At 36.8% G+C, this 13,101-nt stretch overlaps 1 pseudogene; it reads left to right on the top strand.

The window, feature by feature from the left end:
• The first annotated feature begins 605 nt into the window (after positions 1-605).
• Positions 606-12,030, top strand: LOC101420689 (cyclin-G1 pseudogene; annotated as a pseudogene).
• The last annotated feature ends 1,071 nt before the right edge of the window (positions 12,031-13,101 follow it).

Here is a 13,101-nt window from a genome sequence, read left to right as displayed (position 1 = left end):
ACCAACAGGATATACATATACCTTAGGGTGTAATTGAAATGAAACTTTGGCAGGTAATGAAAAAGTTTGGTGACCCGGACAAATTCAGTCAGTTCTAAATGTCCTCCCAAAATTGTAATAGCTAATATCAGAATCTGTGGATGCTCCATTGCTTCTTTCCAGGAAAGTAAAAGAGGGCTTTCTCATGACTCAAGCTTATTTGATTTAATTAGATTTTTTCAGATACATTTTATAGCAGAGCAAAAAGAAAACTGAACCAAACTAACAAACAAAACAAGGAAATACACAAGGCACTTAGCTGACATTTCATTTTCTAATTTCTACTTTTAGTACTTAAAAAAAAAAACTATAGATAGAAAGAAAGCTTAAAAAAATGACAAAAAAAAAACAAACAAAAGAAAAAAATCAAACAAAATCTATAGACAATATTAAAATCTCAGAGACATTTTAGCAAAAATTAACAAGTTTACTATAAACTGATTTCACACATCTAACAGTCAATTTCACAAATATTAATGAAAGTCTTTTGTGCATATCCGTTGGCCCAGAAAATCCACTTTTATAATAGACCCCAAGCCAAAAATGAAAGAAGTGCCCCAAAACGTATGGCAGCTTTGTTGAGAAGAGTCGAAACTAGGAAACAAGCCAACAAAGTGGATCATTTCTATAACTTGTGGTACACAGTGGACTACCAGACAAATGTTAAAATGATATGGTGGAAGAATATTGACATGAAAAGATGTAAAGATTTTTATGGTATATTGTAGAGTGGGAAGAAACATTTTGAACAGTATGAAATATATATGTATTTTCCTATATTCATATATATAGTGTGTATATACACACACATGACAAATGTACACAAAATGTTAAAAGTTGCTGAAAAATTGATCTTTTTTCTTTTTTATTGTTTTTTTTATAATTTCATCATTTTTAAAAATAGTAAGCATATATATACAAGTGAAGAATATTGGGGGAAATCTTGAGACAGTTGACCCAGGACAGTAGGATGTACATTAAAACACCCACTAGCAAATAGGAAACAGAATCCAAGTGAACCTTAGCTTCCAGGAGGCAAGCAAACAAACCAGGCATCAGCATATCAATGTAGTGTACTTGTGTTTTATAGGGCCGTGAACACTGAACTTTCAGAGTCACCATGTCTGGCTTCTTAAGGAGTTTCATGAACTTTTTTGTGACCTGCTGTACTTAACAGTGGCTGGCAGAAAAGGAAGAATCATCAACAATTAAGTCCTGGCTTATAGCCAGGATACCACATTTAAGGTGGTAACACCCACTCTTGGTCTGTCTAGAGCAAATAGCTGTGGAAAATACCTGACCCCCTTCAAACCTTGAAACCCTCTCAGCTATTGCAGTATTATTTTTTCAGCTTCTAAGTGGCAAGCACTATGGTAGCTGCTATAGGAGGAGACACAGAAATAGAGAATGTGGTTTCTGCTTTTGAAGTTCAAATCTCCATGTACTGTCAATGCATTGAAACAGGAAATGTTAACTAATAAAATCCGGCATTATGTGGGTGGTCAAATACCAAGGGATGTGTCTTAGTTTGCCAAAGGCCATTGATGCCAAAATACCAGAAATGGATTGGCTCCTATAAAGGGGACTTATTTGGGGTACAATCTTATAGTTCTAAGGCTGTGAAAATGTCCAAATCAAGGCATCATCAGAGATGCTTCCCTTCCAAAGGTCCACTGCTAGCAGATCATGGAGTCTTGCCCTATGGCAAGGCAAAGTGGCAGGGCTGCCAGTCTCTCTCTAGTTTCTCCTTGAGCTCAGCTGTGGGCAATCAAGCATCTCTCTCTGGGCCATATATCCTTGAGCCTTTCGGGCTACTCTGTCTTTCTGTAGCTGTAGGTGAACCTGGAGTTCTCTCTCTCACATGGCCAGGTCAAAATGGCAAAGCCCCCTTTCTCTGTGTCTCTCTCTTCCTACATTCAGTTCTCAGTTTATATAAGACCCCAGTAAGAGGGTGGAGACCCACCCTGGGTCCAGTCAAAAGCCCTAAAGTGACCTAATCAAGTGATCTAATCAAAGTTCTCCGAATAAATTTAATGCAATTAAAGGGACCCAACCCCCCAGGAATTGATTAGTTCTAGAACATAATCTTTTCTAGGATTCACAAAATTCAAACTGTCACTGGGTGGAACAGACATGAACTATTTTAGTAATCTTTGCTTTGGGCATTCCTTAGGCCATCTGGCACCATTTCCCATGCCTTTCTTCCTTCTCCTGTTATTTCCTTGGCACATGTGGCATCTTTTCAGATAGAATGCAAACCTCTTAGGTCAGGGACTCTGTGCTCTCTTCCAGATAACCCTGTGCTATTCTAAGGAAAAGAATAGTCAGGACACTCTCACAACTACTATGAGTTTATGTGACCACAAGGAGAAAAGACCAGAGGAGGGGGAAAGGCATTTGGGTCAAACTCAATTTATATTATATTGCATATCTGAAGAATGGTGGCAAAAATGACAGATTGAGCAGGAAAAAAGGTGATGGTGCCTACACTGCACCAGGCACCTCCGTTCAGGCACCATCTTCTTATGTCCAGACAATTGCAATAGTCTCCTTGCTTTTTAAGTCTTAACCTTAAATTTTAAGTCTTAACCTTTTCCAGTCCAGATTCCACACCAAAGGAATCTTTCAGAAATGCAAATCTGATGGTGTCCCCTCCTTCCTTCACTTAAAATAACCTTGATATTATACAAGGCCTTTATAATCTACCCTGAGTTTATTTAGCTGCCTCTTGTCCAGCCAAACAATCTCACTCACCCCATGTGCCAGTTATCCTAAACTGCTTGCACATCTCTGGAAAGGCTGTAAGCTTACTCACTGTTGGATTTTTGTTTAAATACTGTTCTCACCTCATGTACTACCCATTCCCATTCTTTCTTTCCACCAAAAAAAGAACTTGATAAAAAAGACTAAAATGGTAAGAAAAGTAAACTCCTGTTCATTTTTCAAAATTTGGTTCAAATGTCACCTGCTTAAATATAGTTCAAACGAAACCTTCCTATAGGTAACTATTGATACCTAGCAAACCATCCCATAATTTAGTAGCTTTAAATAACAAATATTTTTATAGTTCTTGATCAACACTTCGGGCTCAGCTGGACAGGTCTTTTGATCTCAGCTGAGCTCTTTTATACATCCACAGTCAAGTGGTTCAGTTTCAGGCATGAGCTGATGGTCTATGTGGCAACCAGGTTTGGCTAAGCCAAAGTCTGTCTCCTCCAGCAAGCTGGCCTGGCTTGTCATTAACATTATGGCAGGCTCAGAGTCCAATAAAGTGAGTGGAAATATAAAAGTAATCTCGATTAAGCTTAGAATAGGCATAACATTACTTCTGCCACATTCTATTTGTCAAATCAAGTCACAAGGCTAAGACAAGTTCCAAGTGGTGGAAAGACGGACTTTATTTCGTGACATAAAACTTATAAAGTCATAATGCAAAGGGCAAGGATTTTAAAAGTGAAGAATTTTTGCCACTTTTATAAAAATCAGGCTTATTGAGATATTTATATACAATAATATTCACACCTTTTAGGATATATTCTTAGTTTTGACAAATGCATACTAGGGTAGATTAAGTTATGTACTCCAGAAAAAAAACATGTTCTTAATCTTAATCCCATTCTTGTGGGTATGAACCCATTGTAAATAGGATCTTTTGAAGATGTTATTTTTAGTTAAAGTGAGGACAAATGAATCAGGACAGATCTTAATCCTAACACACTAGTGCTTTATAAGCAGAAGGAATTCAAACATAGAGAAAAAGCCACAGGGAGGAGCCAAAAGCAGGAAGTGAACAGGAACTTTCAAGAGAAAGGAGAGGACATGGTTTATGATGGGAAAGACAAGGAACCCCAAGAATTGTCGGCAGCCAGAATGCTATTGACCCTGGGAGATAGCAAGCCTTCTAGCACCTGAAACCATGAGCTAACCCATCGTGTATATTTGTCATGGCAGCCTGGGAAACCAAGACACATATTGCATTAGCTTTTTAGCTGCTAAAATACCATGTAATGGGTTGGCTTAAGCAATGGGAGTTTTTTGGCTCATGCTTTTGAGGATATTAGATGTCCAAAATCCAGGTATCAGCAAGGTGATGCTTTTACCATGAAGACTGAGATGTTTTCTGGGGCTGGCAGAGATCCTTGGGTATTTGACTTTTTTATCACATGGCAAATGCACATGGAGCCATCTTCTCGTTTCTCTTCCAGATTCTGTTGGCTTCCAACTTCTTGCTGCTCCCCATGGCATCCTCCCTTTGTGTATAAGGATTTCAGGCATATTGGATTAAGGCCCATGGTCATTCAGTTTGGGCACCCCTTAACTATTTACAAATGAGTTCACACCCATAGGGCCAGGGGTTGGGAGTTGAACATGCCTTTTGTGGGAGAACATGATTCAATCTCCAACACATACCTTCATATAATCACCACTTTAATTACGATATAGAACATTTTCATCACCCCAAAAGTTCCCTTGTGCCCTTTTGAAGTAATCTCTTCCTCAACTCTGACCTCAGAGAATCACTGATCTCTTTAAAGTCCCTATAGTTTTGACTTTTCTAGAATGTCGTATAAAGGAATCATGGAATATGTAGCTTATTAAATATGGCTTCTTTCATTTGTCTAATGCATTTGATACATTTACATACTTGTGAATGTGCATAGTTTGTCCCTTTTTTTTCCTTAGTAGTTTTCCACATGTATACACTACAGTTTGTTTATCTATTCACAAGTTTATCTATACACTATTTGGATTATTTCCAGTATGGGCAGTTATGAATAAAGCCACTATAAATATTTGCATGTAGCTTTTTTTTTTTTTGACAACATATGTTTTCATTTTTCTTGGTTAAATACTTGGGACTGGGATTAGTGGCTCATATATTAGGTTTATGCTTAACTTTGTAAGGAAGTGTTAGACTATTTTCCAAATCTGCATTCCCACCAATAATACATGAGGGTTCAAGTTGACCTACATCCATGACAGCACTTGGTATTTTCAGTTTTTCCCTTTATCTTTCAGCTATTCTAATAAGTGTGTACTGATATCTCATTGTGGTTTAGTTAGGACTACCCTAGTGACTAATAAGTGGAGCATATTTTCATGTGTTTGTCATTTATCTATCTTCTTTGGGAAGGTGGTCACATTGTTCCCTCATTTTTTTAGTTCTTTGTTTTCTGATTGATATGTCCTGAGAGTATTAATATTTTATATAGTCTTGCTAAATATATGATTTGCAAATATTTTCTCCCAAATATATGGGTTATCTTTTCACTCTTCTAACACTGTCTTTTGCAGACAAAAAAAATTTAGTGGAAGAAGTCCAATTTTATCCACTTTTTTCCTCTTATAAACAGTGCTTTCTGTTTTATCTAAGAAACTTTGCCTAACCCAAGATCACAAAGATTGTTTTCTTCTAAAAATTTTATAGTTTTATAGTATTTTTTCCTTTGTTGCTTTTGCTTTGGGTGTATGGTCCAAAAAACCACCACCAACCACAAGATCTGGGGGGTATTTTTGTTCATTGTTGTTTTTGTCATTGTTTTTAGAAGATACTGGGAATTAAACCCAGGACCTTGTACATGGGAAGCAGATGCTCCATCAATGAGCTACATCCACTCCCCTATAGTTTTATATTTAAATGCATATAAATCTATGCCTCACATCCATTTTGATTAAATTTTTGTATAAGGTATGAGGTATAAGTTAAGGTTCATTTTACTGCATATGAATGTCCAATTATTATAACACTATTTGTTGAAAAGACTATCTTTTCTCCATTGAATTGTCTTTGCACCTTTGTCAAAAATCAATTGGCTTTAATCTGTGTGTCTATTTCTGGACTCTCCATTCTGTTCCATTGAACCCTGTGTCTGTTTGTTGTTGTTGTTTTGTCTATTTGTTTGGTTTTGTTTTTTTGTCAATACAACACTGTCTTGATTACTGTCACTTTATAGTAAGTCTTCAAATTGAGTAATGTGATTCCTCCAACTTCGTTCTTCAATTTCAAACTTATTTTAATTTTTCTAGTTCCTATGCATCCCTCTTCTTCCTTTGGATTTAATTTCTCTTTATTTTCCAGTTTCTTAAAAGAGAAACATATATCAGTAATTTGAGACTTTTAATATAAGTTTTCAATTCTATAAATTTTCCCCTAAGTACTGTTTTAGCTGCATACTACAAATTTTGATATGTTGAATGTTCATTTTCATTTAGGTCAAAATATTTTCTGGTTTGCTTTGAGACTTCATCTTTAACCCACGAATTATTTAGAAGTGTGTTGTATCATTTCCAAATATTTGGGGATTTTTCAGATATAAATCTGTTAATGATTTCTTGTTTAATTCTGTTGTGGTCAGAAAACATGCTTTGTATGGTTTCAGTTCTTTTAAATTCATTAAAGTTTGTTTTATGGCCCAGAATATGGTTTATCTAGGTGAATAATAATAATTCACTCTACGTGAATGTTCCATTCACTTCATTGTACTTGAAATGAATGTGTATTCTGCTACTGTTGGGTGGAGTATTCTAAAATACTCTATCAATTAGATACAGTTTAACGTAACTGACACTTTTAGAGTAGTGCTGCTCAGGTCTTTATATCCCTAATGAATTCCCATCTACTTGATCTATCAATTTATGAAAGCAAACTATTGAAGCTTCTGGCTCTAATTACTATTATCATTTCAAATATATCAATTTTTGCTCCATGTATTTTAAAGGTCTTTTATTAGGTTTACTCATATTTAGAACTGTTATTGTCTTTGGTAAATTGACCTATTTATCTTTATTTAATCTCCCTCTTTATCTCTGGTATTATTCCTTATACTGAAGTCTATTTTGATATTAATTGTGGGAATTTTTGAAGTTTCCCATAACAGACTTATTTGCTCCTCTTCTTCACAGGTTCTTTTTTAATTCATATTCCAGTCCCAGAAAGGGCCATATAGAAGAAAAGAATCTTGAGTTAGATACTGAAAGCAGAAGTGTTTACCAGGTAAAACATGACAGTAGAAAGGAGGGAGGTAGGACAGGCATTTCTGAAAAATGAACCAGTAGTCTGAACCAAAATGTGAACATGTAAAATAATAACCCTTAATAGGGGAAAGATAAGTGTCGGGGAAGGCTGAAATAAGGGTGAGAAAGGGCTTGGCAAATGTGCAATAAATAAACTGGGTCCGAATCTTGCTATACCCTACTAAGGTCTATAACAATAGGAAATAAAAGGTTTTAAATCAGGAGTGTCATAATCACATTTTCATTTTAAGAATATCACTCTGCCAGTAATATACATGTTAAATTTGTAGGGAATAAAGCTTGGAAAACTCAAAATAGATGAATTCTAATGGGGCAGTAAGAGATGATGAGAGGCTGAACTAAGACTATAGCATATCAGAGATGGAGAGAATGACGTGTTCAAATGATAGAAATACTGATTTTTGATGACTCTTGGGGTTTGGCACAGAGGAAGAGACTAGGACAAATCTATGGCTGCTGTTTTATATTGCAATGTGGCATATGGTAGTATTCACTGTGAAAGGGCCATTGAATATGAAGCTCTTTTGTGGGGAAATAATTTTAAAAATCACTTACAGATACCTAGATTTGGGGAAGACATGGTATATCCAAATCTGGAGGAATGCTTGGTAGTCAGTGGGTACATCCCCAGGCAGCCACTGTCTGAGAGGGCTTTCCTTACCAGTGGATTGTGTAAAATTCACTGCCAGTCTCTTGTCTTCTGTTCACCATGGCTTCTTCTGATATCCAGTGAAAACTGGAGAAGCTTGCCTCAGGCTAGGCCTTTGAGTTGATGCTCAGCCCTCAGTCAGAAGAATCCGTCCCAAAATTTCCCCTTTCACTTCCAAAGACGAAGGATCTTTCCCTGGCGGAAATTCACAAGGAAGATGCAAGTCCTGTCAATCTGAGGTCTTGAAGCAGCTTGCTGAGAAATGAGAGCATGAGAAAGAAGTGCTTCAGAAAGCAATGGAAAATAACAACAACTTAAGTAAAAAGGAGGAAGAGAAATTGACCCACAAAATGGAAGCCAACAATGAGAACCGAGAGGCATAAATGGCTGCCAAGCTGGAGGGTTCGCGAGAAAAGGACAAGCACATTGAAGAAGTAGGGAAGAAAAAAGAATCCAAAGATCCTGCTGATGAGACTAAAGCTGACTAATTTGTTTTGAGAACTGACTTTCTGCCCCTTCCCTTTCTAAATATCCAAAGACTGTACTGGCCAGTGTCATTTTATTTTTTCCCTCCTGACAAATATTCTAGAAGCTGATGCAGGACTATATAGGTAAATCCAGACTGTATAATGTTGTTTTAGGGGTTAAACAACAAGAGACACTTGTCTGTTCACTTTTAATCCCAATTTGTCTGAATTTTACCAGGTGCTACTGTACTTGAGTGATTAATAAAACTGTACAGTGCTGTTCATAAAAATAAATAAAACTCATGAGAGTTTTCTGAGCCTTGCTGTGGGGATAAAGGAGCTCACCCAAGTGGCCTGAAAGGGGAAGGAACGGTCTGAGAGACATGGTTCAGAGAGGCAGGAAGAGAGCTTTTTGAAATGACTCTAACAGAGTATTTGTCACTCTGCTTTCATTTTTCATTCCCCACCTAGGCTGAGTTGTTCAGAGTTAAGAAACCTGTCTTAGCCAACCTTGTATCTCCAGTATCTAGTACAATATTTCATTCAGAGATACTCAGTGAAGTTTCAGTGAGTGAATACAGGAGCCACATTTTAGGGAACAATTTGTGGCCATTCAAAACAAAACTGGGTGCAAATGTTCCTAGAGGACTAGTGGTAATGTAATCAAACTGTTTCTGATTTAAACCAGATATTCATCATAGAAGGAGTTGGTTTGTAGAACAGCAAGAAGCACAGGACTTTGGAATCATTGATCTGGGAATCTCACTGATTCCACTCGCTAACTCTTTCAGCTTGGACTAATTCAGTTCTCTGAAGCTTAGTTTCCTTATCTGTTAAATGGGAGTAGGAAAAACAACATCTATTTTTAAATAACTGTGCAAAGCATCTAGCACAATTACTGATAATGATAGTTTTATTATTTTCATAGACATCAAATATAATTCATACATTTTACAGATTAAAAAGAAAGAACACATGTGGCCTCTATAGAAAAGATGAATCAGGCTTATACAGGAGACTCTACCAGGTTCTTTTTTTCTTTTCAAAGATTTTATTTATTTATTTATTTATTTATTTATTTATACAGCCCTTCCCCCCCCAACCCCCCTTGGTTTGCACTCACTGTGCACTCTCTGTGCCTGTTCATTGTGTGTTCATCTTCTTATTATGAGGCACCAGGAACTGAACTCAGGTCCTCCCATATGAAAGGGAGGTGCTCAATCACTTGAGCCACCTCTGCTCTCTGCTTGTTGTTCTCTCATTGTGTTTCCTTGTTGTGTCTCTTCATTGTGTCATCTTGTTGCGTCAGCTCTCTGCACCAGTCCATCATGTCAGCTCGCTGTCTTGCTTGTCTTCTTTAGAAGGCACCAGAAACAGAACCTGGGACCTCCTATGTGGTAGACAGGCACCCAACTGCTTGAGCCACATTCACTCTCCTACCAGGTTTTTTTGGTAGAACAATCATCTGCCATCTTTCTTTTATCCTAAACTGTGATCTCCCTGAGGGCAGGAATTGTGTTATTAAATGTAGAGATACATTTATCTTTGGATCTCCAGCAACTATCCCTATACATTTTATGGAATGGAAACATGAAATTTAATATTTAGGAGACATCATATTTTGGAGAATTTTATTTTGATACCTTGGGAAATCAAAATAAAGGTAGTTCAACTAGCTACTACATAAGGCAGGAGTTTGTTCAATTTACCACTTAGGACTGATGGTTTAAATGTCCAGGAAAAGCTCTTTGCATAGAAGCTGGCTTTTGCATCATAGGATTTATGATGTCCATGTGTATGTGTCCATAAACAAAACTGAGGATATACCCAGGAGGCCAGTCAGGATACAGGCATATCTCTATAAAATAACTTAACAGCAATCCTCTGACTTCCAAACATCACCTGCAAACTGTTGGACACTCAGGCCCAAATCTCTCCCTTTTGATTCACGGGGATAAGAGAAAGGGCTAAAATCCTGGCCATGGACTACTCTCTTGTACCTGGCATTGGTCACATGGACATCCTCTGCCCTTTCTAACTCATGGTCATTCAGCAGTTCTGCATTTTGCACTTCTTGGTGTGGCCTGCATGAGCTGTCCTGCCAACTGCTCCAGTTCTGTCTGGAACCACCCTCCCCTTGCCCTCTGAACTCTAGGCACAATGGTCTCCTCACTGTTCCTGGAACGTTCCAAGCTCAGAACCCATAAGGCATTCCACCTTTGGGACCTTTATAATAAGTTTTCCTTCTGTCTTGAAAGCTCGTTTTGTTCATCGCTTCACTAAAGTGAAAGTGATGGAGAAGTACAAAATAAACTTGAATAGAATGTTAGATCATGTGTCATCTCTTCAGCCACATCCACCCACTGAGATAGCAATCACAGTTCCTCTTGTCAGATACAGAAACAAACAAAAGCACAATTGCAATGAGGAATTTGATAAAAACAACTCAAAATAGAAGCTAGTATTTTTTTTTAAAGCAAGGAGGCGTTAGTTTCCCCTGCATTTGATAACGTACTTTTAAGTCAGGAGAATGGAATCTGTATTGTAAGTTTTTGACAAATAGAAACTCCTAATTTTAACTGACGTCTGAAACTGGCATTCCAGTATCACATTAAGTTAAATGTTACCTGATAATAATTTTCTGTACTTTAACCTGGTTTATAGGACAGAAAATCCATAAGCAGGAAAACATATTTAATAATTTATATGTGTTTAATTTTAAATGTAGATACACGTTAATAATACCTACAGACCCATGCACAATGTAGAAACATATAGATATATAATTCATGCTAAGGCAGGTTTAGCTAACCTGGCCTGTCTGCAAATTGAATAAACCAGGGTCTCCCAAATTACAATATAGAATGTTATCAAGAGAACAGACATTGGGGTCAGAAAAGAAGGTGTAAATGCCTGAGCCCACCATTGCCTAGAACGTTTAAACCAGATGTTTAAACCTTAGTTTCCTCAACTGAAATAATATTTTTATAGAATTTACCTCTGGAAATTGTTATAAATATTATATGAGATAATATATGTACATTTCTTAGCACAGTACCTGGGGTAGTGTATGTAACAGATAAACATTACCCTATTATTGTTAAGGTTTGAAAAATGAAGTTAATAGCCTTCACTTGTATGAAGTTGGCCTTTCAGATCTGAGGTGCGAGCAGGCCTGAGGTGGGGGATTACCTCTGAGAAGCCACTGTAGGGGTCAAGGTACAGCCCAAGATCTTGGCTGTGTTGGATTGAGCTGTTTTTATTTGGCTGTAAAATTGATTGAAGAGGAAAGGAATGTCCCACTGGCAACTGACTTGACCCATATAAACCAGTATAGGTTCATGGTTTCAGACTTGATAAGGATGGAAAAGATTATATTGGAAAGGTGTGTTGGAAAGTCAAAGCAACAACTGCCTTTAAATTTCTGCAAATCCATTATTCACTCATTCATGAGAACATTCATGTGAAAGGAGAAATAACCTTAATTTTGAGAGACTAGAAACTCAATTTAAGGCATGCCACTGTAGGATCATATTTTCTAAAGCTAAGCCTTCTGTGTTGACATTGTCTATCATTGCATTGGAGATCCAAGCACAGAAGTGTGTAGTATTAACATAAGGAATAGAGGTCTTCAGAAACATTCCATGATAATTGGCAGAGATTTGGTCTTCTGACAAGAGCTTATATCTAAATGTTTAAGTGAATATTCATCAAACAAGTGTTCCAAACCAAATGTTCAGTAGTTGAAAAAGATTGTTTTTGGGCATATAGCACAGCAACTGATACACAGTTACTACAGAAATCACCCACCTTCCAACAATTTCTGAAAGGGTTCCTTAATTGGATTATCACAGCAACAAAACCTCTTCTCTGAAGCCTTTCTCCACAACCCTGAGCTATGGAGTCATGAGTGTAATATTGGATTTAAGCTGTCAAGTCTCAAAACATCACAACTAGATTAACATTGATAGTCTCAGACTTGGGAGAATTACCTTTTTAATATTATACTAATTCAAATTATGTTTAGATTTGAATTCATCTGAGAAGCCTACAAATCAAAGCATGAAACTAATGACAAGCCAAGGAAAGTAAACTGAACCTTATTTCTAATGTTGATCCAAATATCAATATTGGATCAATATATTATATTTAGATGGTCTTGAAAATGGTAACCTACTAAAACTATCTTAAGCATGCTTTTTAAATTGTGAAGTTTACATCAAAACATGAGCACACTTCAGGTATAACAGATTACTATTCTAGTCAGTATAAATGGTTTCTTGGTACTCATAAGCGTTAGAAAATCCAGAGATGTGGAATTATTGCCACATGGAAATTACTTTTAAATTTGAGGGCATTTTATATAAAGCAAAATATATACCTAATAAGTTAGGCAAATTTATTACATTATTGATTTCTACAGTATTAGAGTGTTGTAAATGGCCACTCAGTGCAAATGTGTAGCCTGAGCTCATTGCAGTAGGGGTGGTGTCTACCTGTCTTCTTTTAGGGGGCATCGGGAGCCAAACCAGGGCTCTCCCATGTGATAGGCAGGCACCCAACTGGTTGAGCCACATCTGCTTCCCTCTGATTCACTTTTAACATCATGCTATAGATAAATATACAGTGAAAAATAAACCAAAGAACCACAGTAATACCTAAAGTTATACCTAACTTTTGTAAACTATGTCTGTGTATAACTATTTTTTAGGAGGTACCAGGAATTAAACCCAGGAGCTTGTACATGGGAAGCAGGCACTCAACTGCTGAGCTACATCCACTCCCCAATGAAAGTTGGTTTTTTTATTTGTCTGTTGTTTGTGGGGTTTAGTTTTTGTTTTATTATTTTATTTTATTTTTTTAAATTAAATTGTCTTTGTCTGTTTTTTATTTTTAGGAGGTACTGGGGAT

This window comes from Dasypus novemcinctus, chromosome 8 (assembly GCF_030445035.2).
Source record: "Dasypus novemcinctus isolate mDasNov1 chromosome 8, mDasNov1.1.hap2, whole genome shotgun sequence".
Lineage (NCBI taxonomy): Eukaryota > Metazoa > Chordata > Mammalia > Cingulata > Dasypodidae > Dasypus > Dasypus novemcinctus.
The sequence above is the reverse complement of the archived record's forward strand: the minus strand, read 5'-3'. Positions and strand labels throughout refer to the sequence as shown.